At 36.6% G+C, this 7,935-nt stretch overlaps 1 long non-coding RNA gene across 1 annotated transcript; it reads left to right on the top strand.

Annotated features, from left to right (window-relative positions):
* The first annotated feature begins 254 nt into the window (after positions 1-254).
* On the top strand, positions 255-6,655 carry LOC130455793 (uncharacterized). Its single transcript, XR_008913915.1, has 2 exons — positions 255-1,366; positions 4,056-6,655. It is a non-coding gene; the product is annotated as an uncharacterized LOC130455793 (long non-coding RNA).
* The last annotated feature ends 1,280 nt before the right edge of the window (positions 6,656-7,935 follow it).

Here is a 7,935-nt window from a genome sequence, read left to right as displayed (position 1 = left end):
ATCTTGCCCAATTGTCACATAGATGATGATGGATGGACTTCATAAAAAGCTATATACAATCTTTGGAGAATTTAATGAGCTAAGAATTTCAATAATAATTTTTAAGGGGTATTCAGAAATAATTTTAGATAACTAGTGGTTTATGAATGGATGATATTTTCTACATTTATATATATTATAAAGAATGCTTTATTAAAGATAACAAGTTCACATAAAGAAGTCAAAAAGAGCTTCTGTGCATGCATAATAATTTAACTCTTCAGTTTAATTTACTTCAACCAGAACAATCTAAATTTCTTGGTCATGTTCTAGACTTAAATAAGTGTTACTTTGTTTAAAAATAATTTGCCAAGGTTGAGAGATTTGCTATATCTATAAAAATTGTGACAAAAATCCATCAATTCATAGTTTTTTTTATTACAAACAGCAACTTATATGAAATATGATAGTGGGTTTTTTTTTTTGGCTATTGTAATTAACTGGGCTATTGTGAATTTTGAGGACTTTGGTACTTCTTTGAATATGCATTATCTACTGTATTACTATTTTATTCTGAAAATCATAATGTACCCACACTGTGGTTCATGGCTAAGTTAAAAAGGAAATGGATCTCGGTTTTTTTTTTTTTTGTGAGGAACCTTTGTATATTCTACCTCTCATTGACTGACACATTGTGTCACTGATTATAAGCTATATATTTTTGATTTTTAAAATTTTTTTATTTTTGTTTTTCCTTGCATGTGCAATATAGCATTTGAGTTTTACTTTTTCTTTCCTCTTTGTATTTGAACAGTATTGAGAAGATTTTTTCTTTAACTTTTTTATTTTGCAGTAATATAAGTTTAAAAGACATTTGTTCTAATATTAATGCATACTCAAAAGCTTTACACTATAAAAATGATTTAAAAATTATGGGACTTTGCTTCATGATTCTGTCTGATTCCAGAAAAAGAGAATATACAAAAGAGCCATTGTACGGTGCTAAATTAAATCATTTTAATTGTGCCCTGATTCATGGACTTGTTAAAGGTTTGCTCTTCCTTTAGTTAGAGTTTTTAGACATAAGACTTTTACATTTTGTATTATATGCACAAGTTATTTTTCTCTTTTTTTCAGATTTTTTCATGTTTTTGATTTTCTTTAGCAAATTGATTCATATACCTCAAAACTCACCCATGCATCCTTGAGTGATCCCTGGGTTTGTTATTATTCACTCTAGGGGGACCAAGTTATTGTTTCAACTTTGATTTAAATTTGAGCAATTTTAGGATAAGGAACTTGCTACCTTCCAGGATCCAGAATGCGCCAGGAAGATAGATGCCTGCAGAGACCACATGCTGCACCAGAAGATCCAGAGTGAACTTCGGTATATGAATTGAACTATGGGGGGGTTGAAATACCTTTTTTTTTAATGTATACTCTTGTGCCAAAGGGGACTGCCTCCAAATTGGCTTTTAGTCAACTAGTAATCATTAGTTTTTTTCCCTTTTATCCACAAATTATTGCAATTTTTAAGTTGATTATGTTTCCATGATCCTTTTGGGGACCTTGGACAAAACTTTGATTAGAACATTGGATGGAATATTGGATAGCTTTGAATAGAAATAGTGCTGATATGAATTTATAGACAAAGTTTAATTCCACTGACCATCAAGCCTGGGTCTTTGGCCCTTCATTTTTTCCATGCTTGGGATGAGGAGGAAAGTTATCAATCTGGCCTGGGATCTTGAATAATGGGTAAATTGAGAAAGTCTAGTGAAGTGTTGAAGCCAACCCAGCAGTCTTGCAGTAACAAGCATCCATCGGGGGCATCAACTGAAAAGAGGTTAATATCATAGTTTTGGATTTGAACTCAGTGGGAATAATGCAGCGTGGGGATTTAGCTAAACTGTAAACTCTCCTGGGTGAGTGAAAAATACCTTAGCCCCTTATATGAGGATTAGATTTTAGTGTTAGCAGTAGTCTTGAGATAATCATAAGTGATCATTTACTAAGTCTTTTGTTAATCTATGTCTAAGGTTTTGAATTAAGCTTCAAAGCCTGATACCACTCAACACCACCCTCTCTTAACATATACATCATCAGTTCAGGGTCCCCAACTCCCCCCTTGTCTTTCAAGTGACTTTCAAGTCTTTATCAAGTGACTTCTACCAATGAGAAGTATTTATTTTTATCATTGACCTGAATTATTTTTAAACTGGTGTAGAAGTTGTGATATTCTTTGGGCCATAAAGAAAGGTCCCTCACAGTGCTCTGGGTCTTTTTGTCATGACCAGAAGTCCAACTTTATTGTGAGAACTGCCCTCTCCCAATAAACCTATTTCTTTTTGGCTTGGAGATTTGATTTTCTTATTTGTATTCCTGTGCTTAGAAATTACACAACACCTGGAGGGGAGATAGTGTGTTCAAGGAGTTGGGGGAAATGTTTGCATATTTGTTCTTGCTCTATTTTTAAAGTAAATACCTCTTTATAAAAGCTAATCTAATATTAAGTGGCTAAATGGAATTGGGGAACTAATTACTGGGCCCCTCAAAAATGGAGGAACACAGCCAGTGGGATCTTAAGCTAATGGCAGAGAAGAGAACATTTCAAATTTCATTCCCTAACCTGAAGCCATTGGGAGTACAGGGAGTAAAACTTCTTTTTTAAATTAAATTAATTTATTTGTCACATTTTTTTTAACCCTTACCTTCCATCTTGGAATCAATACTGTGTATTGGTTCCAAGGCAGAAGAGTGGTAAGGGCTAGGCCATGGGGATTAAGTGACTTTCCCAGGGTCACACAGCTGGGAAGTGTCTGAGGCCAGATGTGAACCTAGGATCTCCTGTCCCTAGGCCTGGCTCTCAGTCCACTGAGCTACCCAGCTGCCCCCTATTTGTCACAATTAAATTCTTAGTTAACTCTTTTCTTCTTCTGCTCTCCCACTGGAGAAGGCATCATTAGACAGAAATAGATAGGTATCCACACACACACACACACACACACAAAACTATGTTTCAATTCTTCCTCTGGAAGTGGACATCTACAAGTCACTCTTCAAATGATATTTTTCTTGCTGTATATAATCTGGTTCTGATTATTTCCCTCTTCATATTTTCATGTGGGTCTTTTCATGTTTTTCCAAAATTAATCTGCTCATCATTTCTTAAAGAGCAGTGTATGTGTATATATATATATATATGTATATATAATCACAATTATATGCCATAACTTTTTAGCCATTCCCCAACTGATGAGCATCCTTTCAATTTCCAGTTCAAAAAGTCTGAATTCAAAGATTTTATTGCTATTAGCACATTCTTAATTCAATTTTATAATCCTTTTCCTGTCTCAACAAAAAACTGATCCATGTTTTAAAAATCAAAGACGTTATTGTATGATTGAATTAAAATGTTGAGTCATTGGATTATTATGCCATTTCAGTAGAGTGCCTGTGAAAAAGAACACAAATGGGGCAGCTGGGTAGCATAGTGTCTGGCCTAGAGTTGGGAGGACCTGGGTCCTAATCTGGCCTCAGTCACCTTCGTGCTGTGTGACCATGGGCAAGTCATTGAACCCTGTTTAGCCAGCTGTTGCCTTTCTATTTTAAAGTTGTTACTGAGACAGAAAGTAAGGGTTTTAGAAAATAGAAAAAGAACACAAATACTTCACTGCAGTGCCCGTACCTGACACAGTTGTTTATATAAGTCAAAGAATTTTCTAAAATAATTGTCAGAAGGAAAGGGGAAGATTAGTGACAATGGCCACTCCAGGAGGGGAAATGCATGATTCAAGCAAGTGTGAGGTTTCTATATATTTCTATAATGTCTATATTATGTACTTTGGTACTTATTACCAAATATATATAAATTGCATAATATGACATTGAACACATTAAAAAAGAGGATATCGTGAGATTAAATTTAAATTCAAAGCAGCTTTTTGGAGAAGGATAGTGCACTACATAGGCATATTCTTGAATTCACAGTTAAAAAACTGCTTTTATGAAACCATAAGGTAGGAGAAATATTTCTGGGTAGCCTCTAATAGAACTTGTCTTCTCTTCTGCCTCAGAATCCGCGGCTGCCTCTCTCTCTGTTTTCCTGAATATTGGTGGGCAGAGCCCCCAGAACTTTTCAGGACTGGTGAGATATTCCCTCGTCTGATTTTCATGCCCGAGGGCTGTCTCTCACCAGTGTCAAGAAACTGAACTACGGAAGTTGGTTTTCTCACCTTGGGAATCTGGGATAGACACTTCTGTTAATTAGAGCCCCCGAGAAGAGAAAGAGTCACGGGCTGAGACAGGTACGAAGGTTAAGATGACACAGTAGGAGAAGGCAGAAAGAGTATTCCGCAGTGATTTATAAGTCTTCACTGACTGAAATACAATGGCTCACTGACTCATGGGAAAAGGGTGCCCCGCATATCGGATTCCCAGCTCCGGACTCCTTTGGGCTGGATTCAGTTCTTGGGGCCGTGCGCTAAAGGAGGGAAGTTAGATTCTCAGTCTTTCTGACTCAGTATGCCTCTAATCCACAGTTGAATTCCGAGAACATTTTCTAAAAACGATCTTTAGGCAAGGCTCATGTCTATAATTGAGCCTAAAAGGGTCGCCTCCCTTCCAAAAATGGTACTCAGAATAATTTAGATAAAGCACAGGACAGCAACTTATTGGCTCCCTTAGAGAAGAAGAGGTGAAGACACACACGACTCAGTAGCAAACGTTGACAAATACTTGGATCATGATATGATAAACCATAAGTCTGATTGTACTTACTGGGAGCTTGACACTTAAACCATTAAAGCAGGAGACACTTTATAGGTCTGCTGAATAGACATCACTTTAATCTCAGTTCTTTACTGTCAGTAGTCACAAGGCCATTATCACGTGTCAAACTCAGCTATGCCTCACACGCATAGTCCTCCTCTACTCTCCAACAGCGTTTCCGTGGTCACCTGCTATTACATAGTCAACATGCTGATGAGGAAGCTCCCCACCTTAGTAGGTTAGGAGCAAGACGAGGACTAGCCATCACAGCATGGAGGGCTCCTTGATAAAAACTGCTTGAGGCCCACCCTAGCTGAAACACCCTGAAGTCATCCCCTTTACTTGAAGACTCCAGTGTTAATAATCACCTGAAGCTTTTTTGACCCTATTTTTCATTTTGGCAAGTTAAGTCAAGAGGCACTTTAAAATGCTAATAATGTGTTTCTCCAGCTTTAAGTATGTATTCATGTAACTTCAAAACTCCAAGCATGGCTAGGGTCAACTGTTATTACTCTTATAGAATTGGTCTACCCTCTTAGGTGTTTGGGAGCTGTCCATCAGAGTCTTTGATTTGTATTTTTTATCACTCCCACAATTCCACTTAAATTAGCACCAAAAAGGCTCCTTAACACAGCTTCACGAACAACTTCTAGATATATTGTTGAAAGATATTTCCTTTCTTCTCTGCAGAGAATCTGTACCCTGACTCCTATCTGAGTTAGGATGAATGATTTGGTGAGGCTACTGATAGGTAGATATGCTCCTCTGGATTTTTTTTAGCTTCCAAGATGCTCTTCTATGCAAATGTACAGAAGGTTTAATAAGCCTTCAGGAGGAAAAAAACTATGGGGGAGAGGGGGAGGCAGCACTATAATCACTGAAGTTCCTGTTCACATTCCTGTCTGAAGCAAATTACTTGTCCTCCTTTTCATATAGAATATATGAGGAAAACCTTGAAGAAATGTGCAAGTTAGATTATTTAACTTGGTTGTACATTGTGCAGTGGATTGGAACTCTCCCCAGACTTCTTTTCAATCATCTCTAGCATTAGTGGTTGTAGTTTAGTGAAATGTTTGACAATATTATCTTGTGGAACCAAGTGTTGTCTAGATGTCAAAACATATGTGACAGCCTTGAGTCAAGTAGTCTACCTTTTCCCCCTCTAGTAATGCCAAATGTATAACTTACTATTCAGTCTCCATCATCTCTTCAGATCACCATTTCATAATCCATTTCACACCTGGGCAAATTTAAGTACCCATAAGACAGGATGTGGTTTTTATGTGAATAGCCATCAATGGCTGCCTTTGATCACGCATTTTCTTTCAGTCCAGTTAAATACAGACATTTTCAGAAATGGCTATTGAAAAATAAATTGAGAAAAGAAACCAACTTTGTGAAAAAATATTAAAGTCCTGAATAAGGCAGGCTCAGGCTTTTTTCAGCCCTGTTTTTAGTTTAGTACAACATGAGAAGGCTCGCCACCTACAAAATAAAATGCAAAAACAATAAAAAAGGAAATGCATATGATACTTTAAGCTGACTAAATGATATTAGTTAATGTAATGCTTCAATCTCCATCTATAAAATGAGATTATAATTCAAATAAATTACTATAGTTGACTAAATTAGAGAATGCATTTTTTTTTTGCAATATTTAATCCCACAACAAAGAATGAACACTGTAAATATCAACTATAACCGCCATATAGTGGGATGTAAACCCTAGAATTTGGACACAAGATGAGAAAGTGATATTGTCTTAAATTCTTAAAGTATTACCATGTAAGTTCATAAGAAGAGCTGAAAGGTCCTTGACTATAAGGCCAGTATTTAATTTAACTTTGTATAATCTGATGCACTTATCTATATTGTAAAAGTTAAAATTAAATCTTAATAATAAAAATATTATATTTTAGGGGATTTATTACTGATGATTAGAAATAAAGGAATAAAAAAGGTAACAAAATAAGAAGACCATGACCACATGCCCATGGCTGATCAGCCAGTTCAGACACCAGCCTTACCACCACCATGCTCGCTGTCATCATGCCAAAGAGGTGGGACTCTCCACGTCCCTGCCTAATATCCCCTATCTACAGAAAGTACATAATGACAGGGAATCAGTGGGCTCCTGGGAAATGTAGTTCTTTTTTTAGAGTAACAGATTTTCAATTATACATTCTCCCTGGTATCTGCAGAAGACGAATCTCTCCAATGGATCTTGTAAACATAACCAACTTTGAAATCACAATAATTTGGGGATAAAAGGAAAAGAGAACAAAACCAATGATTGCTAGGCACATTGACAAAAAGCCAGTTGGGGGCAGTCCACTTTGGCATTAGAGTATATATACAAAACAAATGCATTCAACCCCACATGGTTCAAATCATCACATCCCAAAGTTCACTCTGGATCTTCTGGTACAGCGTGTGGTCTGTGGAGGCATCTTCATGTTGCCTTCACCAAACAGTTCACTTTCTGAATTCAGAGAGGTAGCATGTTTCTTATCTTAAAATTACTCTCAAAAAGAATTTTCACTTTGCATTTTAGAATAATAATACATTCCCCCCCTGAAGAGGGTGTTGAAAAACATGGGGATCACTTAGGGGTGTATGGCTGAGTTATGAGGTATATGAATCAGTTGACAGGAGAAATCAAAAACATAAAGAAATCCAAATAAAAAAAGAAAAATAGTTTCTGGATGAAATCTAGACTATCAAAGTCTTATGTGTAAACATTGTAAGTAAAGGAAAATAAACCTATACCAGGTCCTTGAATCGGGGCCCAGGTAAAGTGATTTATGTATATGTACTTTCCCAATCAGCAGCCAGGACTACAGAAAGTTTTCCACAGTATGAAAGACAGAATAGGGATGAGATTATTGGAGCCAAATTTGAGATACTTGGTTGAATCTGGGACAAGGAAGACCTGCCTTTGACATATGTCAAAACAGCCTCAACCTCAAACCCCAAGTAAGTTCACGTCCTCTTGTCTTGGCTCAAAATTTCCTCAATTCCATTGGCATTGTTGGTCTCTTTGACCCTGTGCTCATTTGGCACTATGTGCTTCTTTAGCACTATATACTGGCTCTTTTGTATATTCCCTTCTTCTGGAATCAGATGAATCATGAAGCAAAGTCCCATAATTCTTTCAAACAATCCACGGCATCATTTTTATAGTCT

The sequence above is a fragment of the Monodelphis domestica genome, chromosome 8, assembly GCF_027887165.1.
Source record: "Monodelphis domestica isolate mMonDom1 chromosome 8, mMonDom1.pri, whole genome shotgun sequence".
NCBI lineage: Eukaryota > Metazoa > Chordata > Mammalia > Didelphimorphia > Didelphidae > Monodelphis > Monodelphis domestica.
The sequence above is the reverse complement of the archived record's forward strand: the minus strand, read 5'-3'. Positions and strand labels throughout refer to the sequence as shown.